Raw genomic sequence first — 13,794 nt, 5'->3', positions numbered from 1 at the left:
AGGAGGGAGAGCTTGTACCTGAAGGCAGGCCGGGGGGAGGGGAAGTTCGGCAACGTACCTGGCTGCTTCTTGCTCCTCGTGGCCTGACTGAGGGCTGCTGGGAGCAGGGGGCGGGGCCTGTTGCATGTGCCTGCCCCCTGGGCTCTTTACTGCCGGAGCTCCGCTCCTGTACGCTGCCGCAGGAAATGACCCCTGATATCCCTGAGGATGTGGCTCACGCAGCCAGTGTGTTTAGGATGTTGTGCTAAATAAATGCATGTTCATGTAAGTCAGCAATTCATTAATTAGGCACTGATTTTGAATGCAGGACCCGGGGACAAATGGGTTATTCCAGGCAGGGAAGCAGAATCCTGCTTCTTGAAATCACCCATGAGTGGAGCTTCTCCTCAACACTACTGCATTAGCAGGAAGGATTGCCTATTATAATAGACTTTTTTCTGAATGTGTAATTTTTTCCTGCATGTGTTGCAAATATATATTTTAGAGTCTTTTGGTGTTGTCATTGGATTCGGTACTATTCCTCGTTGGCACGGCGTAGCTGCACAGGTCTGGCCTTGCCTTGCAGTCTCAGCTTTTACCCCCAGGGAAAAGCATCCCCCCCCCCCAGCAAGGCTAGGTATGCTTACCTGTTTTTGACCTTGTGGTAGCAGGTTTGCAGCAGGATTCGGGGATGGTTGGCTCGGTGCCACAGAGCGGCAAGTCTCACAGCTGCACAGCTCTTGAGCAACCTGCCTCCCAGCTCTGTGCTGAGGAAACTCCCGGTCGCTTGCTTTACTGCCAACAGGTTGGGCGGGTTTTATTTATTTATTTATTTTAAGTGTGCTGGTTTCCTTTTCCCCACTGCACGCAGGTGGAATGATAGGAGGAGCAATGATAGCAGGTGGGAGGCACCGGCGCTCTCTAGTGCAGGCCTGGAAGGCTGTGATTGGGGGTGGGAACGGAACAAGCCGTTAAAGGACAGAGAACTGAACAGTAAGAGAGGGGAAAGGACATTAAACAGGCAACGCCAGTCTTTTGGATAGTCATGTGATGAACATGGCTAAGATCAGGGAGCAGACGGGAAGGAAGGACAAGAAGTCTCAAGATTTGGAAGTCTCTGTCTGAATCTGGAAGAGGGGACTCCGGAAAGGTAATGCTTTTCCCTTGTGTTTTCCCCCCCCAGTTTGCAGGCTGCTACTTGTGGATAAGCCAAAATGACTGCGAAGCGGCCCTTTCTTCTTTTTGTGACATCTGTGTTCTTGGCTCTTGCCACAGGGAGCGGGCAGGAAAGGACAGCGGCCGCCTTACAAGGTGAGACTAGAGGAGGGGAAAGTGACATTTTACGTGTGTTTGGGGTGGCTGTTTTTGCAACAGGCACAGAGCTGGTGGGTCTGTCAATAAAGACCTGTGGTCTCATTCCCTGTTTTCCCTTTTCTCTGTCCTTGTTGCCTGTCCTTAACACGTCACTTGCCTTAGCAGTTGTTTTTGCTTTCCCTGTAGAGAGGCGGATATATCTTATTGGAAGGGGTGGCCTTCATTCTGAGATAGTATCGATATTTTGAGGGCATATTTGAAACTTAGATTTGAAACTTAATTTTGAAAGGCCATCCTTGTTCCCAACAGTTTTGTACAGATGCTTCTGAAAGCCACATCCCCCCTGCCCTGTTTCTGTGCTCTGGTCAGCCAGTGAGATTTTGTGTGGGTAAATTCCCTCAATATTTACCCCCAGTTGCATCCTTTCCAGTTGTTCTTGACACCTTCCTTAATTCTGCTGTCTTTTGACAGATGTTGCTGGCCTTTCCCTGGTCCCATATGCATTTCTAGTTGCTTGACAGGACTGGTTTTTCTCAATCAAAGGTCTTACAGGAGTCAATCTGTATCTGTCCAAGAAGGCCTCCTTTCTCACTGTCTCCTCCATTCAGTATAATCTAAGGTAAAGGTAAAGGTTTCCCTTGCTCGAAAGCCGGTTGAATCCAACTCTAGGGTTGTGGTATTCATCTCCGTTTCCAAGCCGAAGAGCCAGCACTGTCCAAAGCTGTTTCCGTGGTCATGTTCTTCTGGACTCCACCATTCAGCCTTGTTTGTAACTTCTGCCCAGGCACGCAGGAACTTTGCAGTGTAGGTCTGGAGGTGGGCTCTCACAATGCAGGAAGGTTCCAGACAGTTGCATTCCAAAGGGCAGCTCACCAGTGCAATTAATAGTGAAGCAATCTGCGACTAAATTAGTGGTAGCCAATCCTTTTGACAAGGGTGCCATGTGCCCAGTCCAAAATATGAGATGCTGCTGCTTTAGTGTGCGGCCTCCTACGTATTGGGGTGATTTTGCCTCTAGTCTGTTGGGCTCACAAGCAAGCAGTGTAGTACTGAACAGGCACGTCAGCCGGTCTACCTCTACTATAGGTTAGGGGCTGTCATGCTCCTATTTAGATGTAATGGAATTAAGCAGAGTATGGTACACAGTATATGGATATTACACTACACAGGGATTATTACTGTGATAAGTGCTCTAAACTAAATAATACAGTACTGCAAAAATCAGAAATTATATGCTGTTTAAATAAGTTAGAGTGATATCCTTTTTTTACAAGGTTGGAATACAAAAATACAGTCAGTTTCAATTAAACAGAAGTGGTTTTTAGCGAAGCAAATGATATTAATGACGTGCTTCAGAATGTCCTGTGTTGTTTCACCGTTCTTTCTTCTGAACAAGATTCTATAGTTAATTTCCAGTTTTTTATCTCTTCTATAAGAGTAGAAATGAAGCCTGATGCTCACACACACACACACACACGCACACACACACACACACACACACACACATATATATATATACACATATACATATACATATATTTTTATAGTTAACTCTCTCAAAGAGGAGAGAATTTTAATGCTTTAAAATTTTCAGAAAAAGGAAAGGTATATAGCGGGATTAAGAAAAGTGATGAGTGGTATCTTAATTAGTAAGTTAATCTTTTATTAGTAACAGTAAATTCTTTGGCTTCTTCTGTGTTTGACTGATTGTCCTTCATCTTGACCTGTAAATAACAAAATTTTTAGTAATATTAGTAGTGTCCTTTTGGGTTAATATAGTCCTTTAATGCGCTCTCCGAACAAATCCTCAAGTCTTGGGGTTTCTTCCTTTTACATCTCTCAGGTTATAAGATGGACCTTTGGCTGCTCCTTCTTCATCCGGTTTCTTTTCCTCCCTCTCCGAGCCGCTGTCTTCTTCTCCGCTAAGTACCTCCCATTTTGCGAGTTCTGCTTCTTCCTCTGAACTGGCATGCCTCTTCAAAAAGTCTTGAGCTTTGAAGATGGAGTCAATCTTCTCTCTTTTCTCTTCAAATTTGAAGATAAGTCCTTCTGGAATCAACCATCTATAATTGATTTGATGAGTTCGCAAGAATGTGGTCAGTCCTTTATAAGCTTTCCGCTTCATACGAATTTCAAATAGAACATCTTTCAAAATTCTTATAGTTTGCTCTCCAATCTTCAAAGGCGTTGCAGATGTCGCTCTCAAAATTTGATCTCTGGTACGCTGCTTAGTAAACTTGACTACCACTTCTGCTGGCAGATTATTTTTCTTTGTAAAGTTGGAGTAGGCTCTGTAGGCCAAATCCATCTCTTCGCTTATTTTATCCGCTTCCCTGCCAGTCAGTGGTGCCAAAGCACTCGTTGGAGAGTTAAATTAGATTTTTCCATTTGTAACATCAATAATTTGTTGTCTTGTATTTCTTGATGTTTTTCCATTTTATTGACCTTCTTGATTTTTTGTGTGTCCTCCATTGATACCAGACACTTCTGTGCAATTTCCTCCATCTTCTTAGCTGTATCAGTCAATTGTTTCTGTTGGTTACTAAGGGCACTTTCCATGCTTAGCAACGTTTGGTTAATTTTCTGCATTTGGTCCAGTAGAGGGCGAAGCATCTCGCTTTCTTGTTGATTGACAGCCTGCTCTCCAAGGCGGGCACTAGACCCGGAAGTTCCTATCAGCTTCTTCGTCTGCTTGTCCGGGAGTTTATTTTGCCCCGACATCTTTGTTTTATTGTTTACTTTTTAAAAGTTCGTGCCTCGCAGCTTGGGAATCACTCCCTTTAGTTCGCTTTTAAAAATCTCCCAAAAGGTAACTTCCGTTTTTCAATTTTTCACCCTCCCCCTCTTCTCTCGATTAAAACAGTCTCTTTCTATTGGGGGGGCACTCCACCCTCCGCTCAAGCGCTTATTCAATCGGGGGGGGGGGTTGCGCTTAAAAACTTTTTATTTTTCGATTGTCAACTCACAGTTTGTAGCCGATCGTCTTCTCTAGTTTTTATTTCATTGCTTTACCACTCCGATGGTCCGGTGGCGTTGCTAGGTCCTCATTCGGGGCACAACGCGGCGGGGCCGGCGGGGCAAGGGGAAAGCTTCAATTTCCCAAACTTCAGGTCGGTAAAGAGGCTACTCCCCGGTGCGCCCCCTGTTTCGGAACCTTTACCTAAAGCTCCTTAGGGTCTCCGCTTGTGCGGATTCCCCCCCAAGCTGCGTGTGGGCTGATCGTCTCCAGGAGCACCCCGAGAGAGCGACCGCCATTCGCGCTGCCATGGCCGGAACCCACATATTTTTTCTTCATAGGTCAATAACAAAGCACAATTGCTAGTAGAAAATTCATTTCGGGCGCGTTACAGTCAAATGGAATGCTGTTTTATTTCGTTTAGCACACTTATCACAGTAATAATCCCTGTTTAGATGTAACACAAAAATTGATTCTCTGTGCCACTTGCGATGCTTGCGCCATACATACATTGAGTACTGATGCACTAAATTAAATATGCAGTTGCACACAGAATTGGCACAATTATACCACTCTCTTGAGTTTTAAAGAACTCTGTCGAATGAGAGTAGAAGGAAATGGCTGATGCAAGTGGACCACCTGCTGACTGTTTGTTGTGCCATATGTCTGCGTATAACGTTTTTATTTCTCTAAGTGAAGAAAGCTTTCCATACCCAGTTTGGGACATGTGGTTTGATGGGATAGGAATGAATTATTCTTTCATAACAATTCCTAATGCAATGTTTAGCATACATTCCCAAAGTTGTTTGAAATTGTCTCAGTTGGTTGGACCTCGTGATAAATAAATAAAAAAAAAATAATGCCAAGCCGTTGCCTTGCTCTGTTCCCTGGGAATGACAGGAAGGTGAACATCCTGCAGGTCTTGTTAACAGAGAGTTGTGAGTTCTGTAAAAACATTGCTTGGGGAAATAGGGCCTTTTATATTGTAAAGGCTGTTGGTGACCCAACATTCTTGAGCTTTAAAAATAATTTAACTATAGATTCTTGAACACAGAGAGGGCTCAGAGACAGAACTCTTTACTGGCTTAACATGAGGTCCAACTGTTCTCTAGCCTCCTAGTTTGATGACTCTCATTAAAACCTTAATCTGGCACCAATAATCTGATGTCCTGTTCCCATAATGAACAGACATGAAGGAAGCTTGCTGCTTCTCTTCTTGTTGTTTCTCTCTGTTGCTGTGTGCTATAACTTGATCCTGGATAAAGGTCACAAATCTCATCTAGTCAGTCATTCTGAGAACCTGGCGGTAGAACTGGCCTTTATGTTCTCAGTTCAGTCAGGTGTAATGGTGGGCTACTTGTAACTGCAGAGCTGACTAAAGTACAGACGAGAATCAGACAAGATGATCGAGAGGAGCACCTTTCTTGTGAGGAAAAGCCAAAGAGTCTAAGACTTTCAGTTTAGAAAAAAGACAACTGAAAGGAGAATATTATAGAGGTTTATAACATTAGGCAGGGGTCATTTCATAGAAAAAGAGGTACAAGAGCTCATTAGCACAACTCATTAGCATAACTTATTTGTATACACCACAACCCCTGTGGCAGAAGACAACACCCACCGCTTAGGCTCCACTGGACTGTTTTGGATTGCTAGCTATGGGAGGGGGGGAAACGTGCAGTTCTGTCCTTGCAGAGGAGGGAGAGCTTGTACCTGAATAAAACTTGGTCTTAAAGGTGCCACTGGACTGTTTTGGACCGGGGGACCGGGGGGGGGGGCTCTGCAACTTACCTGCCTGCTTCTTGCTCTGACTGAGGGCTGCTGGGAGCAGGGGGTGGGGCTTGTTGCATGTGCCCACCCCCTGGGCTCTTTATAGCCGGAGCTCCGCTCCTGTGCGCTCCTGCAGGAAATGACCTCTGACATTATGCATGGAGTGAAGGAAGTAAGCAGAGGGAGGTTTTTCTCCCTCTCCCATAATACTGCAACTTAGAGGCACCCAGTGGATGGGCAATAGATTCAGAAAGGACAAAAGGAAATACTTCTTTACTCAGCAAGGAATCCACTGCCGGCTGATGTAGTGATGGCCACAAGCATGGATGACTTTAGAAGGGTAGGGTTGCCAAATCTTCTTCCCCCCGCGGCGGGGGAGCGTCTCCGCGGTCCGGGAGTCGGGCGGACGTGCGCGCGCACGCGCGCCAGCAGCACATCGCCGGAAGTGACGGGCGATGTGCTGACTTTGGGGGCGTGGCTGAGCTCGTCAGAGGGGAAAACCATATGGTTTTCCCCTCCGACGAGCTCAGCCACGCCCCCAACGTCGGCAACGTGGCTGCGTCACCTCCAGTGACGCAGCTTGGGGGGGCGGGGTTCCCCCCGGGCCGGAATTCCCCTGCGCCGGAAATCGGGCCGCGGAAGCGGGGGGTTCCCCGCCCCCCCGGCCCGATTTGGCAACCCTATAGAAGGGGTTAGGCAAATTCATGGAGAATAGGTCCATCAGTGGCTACTAGCCATGAAATGGAACCCCCATATTTGGATTTTGCAGACCTCTGACTACCAGCACTAGGAGGCGGCAGCAGAGGAAGGCCTCAGCCTCCATACAGTGTGTTGGGCCTTCAGGGTTACTGGTTGGCTGCTATGTGAAAAAGGTTGCTGGACAGGATGGAGTGCTTGTCTGATCTCGCAGGGCTGTTATGTTCTTACATAATCTGTGGTTCTCAGTTATATGGGAAGAAATAGTTCTTGCAGGGCTTTTTTTCTGGGGAAATGTGCCAGAACAGAGTTCCGAAACCTCTTCGACGATTTTTTTAAAAAAAATGTTTAAGAGTTCACGAGTTTTCAGTGTACAGATTGAAAGCTTCCCTCTTGAGAGTTCAGGCAACCTCTTTTTCCAAAACAAATAATAATAATTTTAAAAAACCCTGCTTGTCAGTGCAAAATATCACTCCCGTGTCCTCATTCGATTGCTGTTGCTGGAATGTGTTACACATTAACAGTTTTGGAAAATGCAGGCAGGAAAGCATAGATGAAAGCGTGTGGCTGGAAGAGATCCATGTACTTTGTTACTGAACCCATTCCAGTACGACTTTACACACTGATCCTTCCAGTACAACTTTATAGATTGCTCCTTGCAAGACTTTTGAAGTGTGGGTGCAGAAGGGAGCGCTTTCTGGAGAGGCCATGTTTTTCTTCACCTTCCCCATTCTTAAGTCAGAAGAAGAAGAAGAGATTGGATTTATACCCTGCCCTTCACTTGGAGTCTCAGAGCGGCTTACAAACTCCTTTCCCTTCCCTTCCCCACAACAGACACCCTGTGAGGTGGGTGGGGCTGAGAGAACTCTCAACAGAAACTGCTCTTTTTCAAGGACAGCTGTGCCAGAGCTTGTGACTGACCCAAGGTCACATCAGCAGGTGCAAGTGGAGGAGTGGGGAATCAAACCCGGTTCTCCCAGATTAGAGTCCACGCACTCAACCACTACACCAAACTGGTTCTTATGATGCTAAATGATTCTAATAGAAAAGGTGGGTGGCTTCATGCTCTGATATCCTATAAGATAGCAAAATGAGGCCATTCTTAAGGGGACACGCAATCATGCACAAATAATTGGTTGTCTCCTTTACTGCAAAAATGGGCAGACACCCCAAATGTAGGGAGACAGAAGATTGCAAATGTATGGTGACCTTGAACACAGAGTACAGGTGTAAGCCCTCCACCCTGCACAGTGGCCATTAAGCTGAAGAGAAGCCGCTTGTTTACCTCTTGCTTCCCAGCAGCCATAGCTTGACGGAGGGCCGGATGTATGTCATGAGCAATGTTCCCTCTAAGCTATGGAGCCCTGTGAGCAAAAATGCTACTTTGTGAGCTACTGGCATTAAAGCTCCATAAATTAGTTTGCTCTGGAGCCATCCCTTCCTGAGCTAAGACAAAAATGTGTGAGCCAGAGGCTAAAAAACCTGTGAGCTAGCTCACACTAACTCAGCTTAGAGGGAACACTGGTCATGAGTAATGACTAACAAAGCTAAATTTCCGTCCAGGATTCTTTAAACTGGCAGATGGTCTGCCCACCTTTGCTGTTTAAATAGTCCTTTGGGGATGAACGAATAAAACCGATGGGGAAGTGCTTTCTTTAATCTTAATCAATCCACCCTAAAGGGCAGCCTCTCTGACAAGTTAAAGGTTTTATGGAGGGGTTGAGGTGGGGCATGCATGCCATCAGGTATACATGTCCAGACACCAGTTTCAGCAAGGAATTTTCCATACAGCACGGGGAGGGCAAATAAACATACCCCCTGTGTCGCTCTGCTCGGATTCAGTGATGATCAGAAACCTGAGCTATAAAGGAGGACGGAGGAAAATGTTCTCAGTTCCCCTCCTCATCCTGTGATTCCACATTAGGGTTGCCAAGTGGATTTTCGCCGGGAACGGGGGCTCCCGGCCGGCGTCTGTTGCACACGCTTCGCATGTGCACGCCACATGCACGTCACCTGGAAGTGACGTGATGACACCAGGCACGCTGGGGGCGGGGCCAGAGCCATACGAGGGGAAACCATAGAGTTTTCCCTTGGATGGCCGTGGCCCCGCCCCCAGCGTGCCTGGCGTGGTCGCGTCACTTCCGGGTGATGCGCACGTCGGGGAGGAGTTCCCCCCGGGGCCCGATCCGGCCCGGGGGGACTTGGGAAGCCTATTCCACATTATTCTTCTACTGAATGCAGTGGTGTAAATTCAGTCCATATAAGCAGTTGTTCATCCAGCATAATTCAGTGGTTGAGAAACATTACGCTTCTGTCTTTTTGAGTGCCTGTTGTTATTTTAATCCATGAACACCTGAAATGCAAGACTGTGTGGAGTGCTACATTTGAAATTTTTTATAGCTGTAGTTTTTCTGATGTGTAGGTGGTTTCTTTAAATAGCTGGGCCTGGCCATCCGTGCTGAATAATGCAGCAAACTTTGCACATTGTCCCCAAATGAAAAAGACCTGCTATCATCTGAGTCTAACCTCCTGGGTTTGCTTCAGTGAAAACTACTCCTCTGGGGAAATGTAATTTTCCACTCAGGCTTCTTGAAGTTTCTTGAGGCTCTTGCTTCTGTAATGACTAAGACCTAGTGTGTCACGCACACCAAGCTACAGTGTCAAAGCAGTATATGTCTCAAACATCAAAGTTATAGGTTGGTTGGACGTTAAGATAAACCTTATCTCTCTTTGCCCCTCCTTGGTACACAAGGTTTACATACATTGTCTGTGGCCATGGGAAAAATACTGGCAGTGTGTGTCAATACAATAGTGTTCCTGTCTGCTGGACTGATAAATGCGATTATAATCCTTGAATTTTACATTAAATAGCCTTGTTCAGTTTTCACTGTTGCAACGGACAAAACTAACCCACATTTTATAGATACTGTTTTTGTATGAGTGAGCCATACCTTGAAAACAAGCTGTCTGGGCTTCAAAGTGTATGTATGGGAGGAAGGGGAGAAAGAGAAAATACTGATTTGGTTGAACGACTAATAAGTTAATTCTTCAGTAAAGTCCATTCTTTATTATGCCACTTATACGTTTGTATAAGAGGGTGCCTGATCCTTGCAGAGTAAGTTGATTATACTTCTTGTTGTGCGGCACTGATATACATTCTCTGTCTCCAAAGATTGCTCAGACTCTATCAACAATGTCAGATTAATGCTAACCTTTATACGGTGTCAGTGGTGTAACACCATGCTCCCATGGAGGGAGGTGAAGGGATAGTTATGCCGACATTCACTTTTTAACACTGTGCTTGATGAATGCTCCAGCATAGGCTCAGCACAGGGAGGAAAATGCTCAGGCAGGTAGGAAATCTAGAATGAAACTTTCTGAAGTAAATCTTGGAAAATGGAGAGGCTTTCTTAAAAATTAACAGTAAATGGTATAGCGCTACAATAGCACAGTAGGATGCTGCAAAACCATGATGGCCATTAGAAAATAAAAGTTCACAAACGATGTGGGCACAGACTGGAAAGGGGGAGATCCTGTACTTCAAGATCTATTAGAGAATCCTTCTTCAGCTAGAATAAGGAAAACAATATGTATTGCACCCAAATGTGAAGCACTTCACTAATGAATTGTTGATAGTGTGTGCAGCTATCTCTCTGTATGTGTTTAATGCTTGTCACATTCCACGTAGCACTTGCAGCAGGTGTGTGGTAGGAAGAATGGCCTTTTCTCATTGGCAAGATACTATTGCTTGAGTGCTGGGAAAGTGTGATCCCATGAACGGAAGTGCTACCTTGAGGTTGTTGTTGTTCAGTCACACAGTCGAGTCCGACTCTTCGCGACCCCCATGGACCAGATCCCGCCAGGCCCTCCTGTCTTCCGCCATCCTCTGAAGTTGGCTCAATTTCATGTTCGTCGCATCTATGACACTGTCTAACCATCTCATCCTTTGCCGTCCCCGTCTTCTTTGACCTTCAATCTTTCCCAGCATCAGGGTCTTCTCCCGTGAGTACTCCCTTCTCATTGGGTGGCCAAAGTATTTGAGCTTCAGTTTCATTATCTGGCCTTCCAGGGAACAGTCAGGGTTGATTTCTTTTAGGATTGACTGATTTGATCTCCTTGTAGTCCCAGGGACTCTCAAGAGTCTTCTCCAGCACCATGGTTCAAAAGAATCTTGAGGTAGAGACCCGTTATTGTATACATTTCACAAGAAAAGAATAACTGTAACTCATTTATTTTACCAGCTATCCATCACCTGGAAAATCCCTAATAATTTGGCAAGTATAGTTTGATGCACAGATCTCTGCTATTTTGTCAGTACTCCCTTGGGAATCCTTGCATACAGGTTATTGGGGTGTTTCCTTTCTCTTCTGCTCAGCTAGGGTTACCAGATGTTCTCTTTTTAGAGGACACGTCCTCTTTTTCAGTGTCTGTGCTCTTTGGGGCTTTAAAAAAAAAATCTGTTGAAAATGTCCTCTTTTTGGGTTGGGGGGCTGAGCCTGTTTTGCCCTCTTGTCCCCAGTGGCAGCTTAAATAGTGGGGATATTTAAAATGTGACTTGCCATAGAGGTCAGTTGTTTCAAGCAATCAGTCTGGAAATGTGTCCTCTTTTTTGCTTTTCAAAATATGGTAGCCCCAGCTAAGCATGGCTGGGATTTGGCGATGTGCACATAACTAGAAGCAGAAACGTGACTCCGGCTGCGGTCACACGGAGCATTAGCCACGCTACTGAGACGGATGATAGGCGGATTTTCCGAGTGCGATCGCACCGCAACGTCTGGGAAGCGTAGAGCTCCCATGGCGAACCCGAGGCTTCCCGCCGAAGATGCGGAGTTAAAAACTAGTACCTCCGAGGTACTAGTTTCCGGAAACTTCAGGGCAAGGGCTGGCGGCTGATCGCGTTTCCGGTGGTAGGCCGTGGAATCCGGCGCCCGCCCATGTCCCGTCGCAAACAGGGTTTCCCCCCCAAGTCTCCACAGGATGCGCACAAGCACCCAATGGCGCATGCGCAGGAAGAGGAAAGCGAAAGTTCCGTTGCTCCGCAGAATCGCGCATGCCGTTGGTGAGATCGTGCCGCGCCACTTCTTTGCCGTGCTGCAGGATCGTCGTGTGATCGCCACCTCGCCCCTACCCACGGGACCTCGACGGGACCTGTGATTGGGCGGCCGCGCGTTATTTTGCTCCGGGCCAAACTGCCACGCTCCCCCCCCCCCCCCGTATTTTACGGCCCGTGTGACCGGGACCTCAGTTTTGCTTTACTTTTATACTATTAAGTTCATCAGGAGGGAAGTGCACATTGGCATGAATCATATAAAGCATTTAATGATTTCAGCTTGTGGTTGGTCTATCTGAGCTTCGGCCTGGGGCAAGCAAGTGTCTTTGAAGTAAGGGTGCCTTTCAAGTTACACAATTGGTGTGGGGCAATGAGCGAAGAGTCAGCAGGGCCATTGGTGCTGTGTTTTAATATTGGTTCAACCACTAGGATCCTGAGGAATTTTGCAAGGAAGCATTTTACGTAACAGTTACTAATCTAAGTTTATTGTGGCAGTTAAATAATGGAGGAAATAATTGAATTCTCCCTTCTAGGCCCTTTTTGCCCTTTTATGAGGTTGTGAAACCAGTTTCCCACAGTCTCGCAGCAACACATGTTCAGTTGTTTGCCTGCTGTACATATTATTACACAGAGAACAGGTTGATGCTTAGGGTCCAGAGAGAAAGGGATCTCTTTATGTTACTTGTCATTGCCCAGGGCTAGTCAGGGCTTTTATGAAACCTGCTTTTTTAGTCTCTGCATAAACAAAAAAAATCCATCTGGATCAACTGCATCGCCTAACATAATGAAGACATTTCTCATCTTTTTGTAATTGCTTGCCTAGGGCTCTGATCCTAAATGCATTGGGTTGGAGGTAAGCTATTTTGAAATTTCATGGACTTGTTTCTAAGTAAATATGTTTAAAAATGAATCTGCAGTCTACTACAGCTCTTGCAGAAGAGTATATTTACCCTGTGGACTTAACTGGACCCAGTAAGGTGCTACATTGCATCTCTGGGTCAGGAGGACCATTATTTTTGGAAGCTTGTGAGTCTTTTGTGCAAAGGGCACATTTGTCTTTCCCACCAGTGTCCCAGCCTTTTGACTCTGTCTTCAAAAAAGCTGTCTACCTTTGGTGTCGTTTTCACACCTCAACAGTGCTAGCATACTTTTGCACGTCCACATATGTTTATCGTCCTTTCGAGGTGACTCCACTGTCATTGCACCTCTCCACTGCTTTAAAAAAACTTATCCAAACAACATTCAAACAAGCATAGAGAAAGACGGTGTCACAGCAACACAAAACTAATTTAAAAACGCAAATGCAGATTTGACCTAAGTCATGTTGCTTAACATATGTGAACTAATGCTATTGGTCGAATCTGTATTTGCATGTTCAGGTAGTTTCGTGCTGCTGTGACGCCGTCTTTCTCTATGCTTGTTTGAATGTTGTTTGGAGAAGATTCTTTTAAAGCAGTGTGGAGGCGCAATTACAGTAGAGCCACCCCGAAAGGACGATAAACATATGTGGACATGCAAAAGTCTGCTAGCACTCTTGAGGTGTGAAAACGACACCAAATGTAGACAGCTTTTTTGAAGACGGAGTCAAAAGCCTGGGACACCGGTGGGAAAGACAAATGCAGATTCAGCCATTGTCTGGAGTGTACTTATGTTTGAATTGACCACAGAACATGGGGTTGTAGTACTGAGGGAATGCCTATAATTATATAAACTGTCAGGAATACTAACGGCTGTCCAAAAGGCAAGTTGAATGAATTATGTTGATTGGAGCAAAAGACAAGAGTACTAACTAGAAAGGTGTGAGCCACTGCGAGGAAATCGATGCAACTCCCTATCGTGAAGAGTTGGCATGATCTGGTCCATAAGAGTACTAACTAGAAAATGCCAAGGAAGAAACAAGGGCAAAGGGGTCAAGCTTGATATAGTTTACAAGTAAATGGACTAATCCTGTTGAAATAAATGAGACGTAAGGACATAACTATGTGATGCATTGTAGCCCTGGAGCTTAGTTGTAGTATACAGTTGCATCCTG

The 13,794-nt window shown here is 45.7% G+C and overlaps 1 protein-coding gene across 1 annotated transcript in view; it reads left to right on the top strand.

Moving 5' to 3' along the window:
* Positions 1 to 1,104: 1,104 nt before the first annotated feature.
* The window catches only part of SIGIRR (single immunoglobulin and toll-interleukin 1 receptor (TIR) domain), a 49,716-nt gene continuing 37,026 nt past the window's right edge, over positions 1,105 to 13,794 (top strand). Inside the window, exons 1-2 of the mRNA XM_015420703.1 lie at positions 1,105 to 1,129; positions 1,255 to 1,290. The gene's annotated coding sequence lies outside the window, so the exon portion shown is untranslated. The remainder of the gene's footprint in view (positions 1,130 to 1,254; positions 1,291 to 13,794) is intronic.

Source organism: Gekko japonicus, unplaced genomic scaffold (genome assembly GCF_001447785.1).
Source record: "Gekko japonicus isolate JY-2015 unplaced genomic scaffold, Gekko_japonicus_V1.1 scaffold1322, whole genome shotgun sequence".
Classification (NCBI taxonomy): domain Eukaryota; kingdom Metazoa; phylum Chordata; class Lepidosauria; order Squamata; family Gekkonidae; genus Gekko; species Gekko japonicus.
Note: the sequence above shows the minus strand (reverse complement) of the source record. Positions and strands in the feature narration are given on the sequence as shown.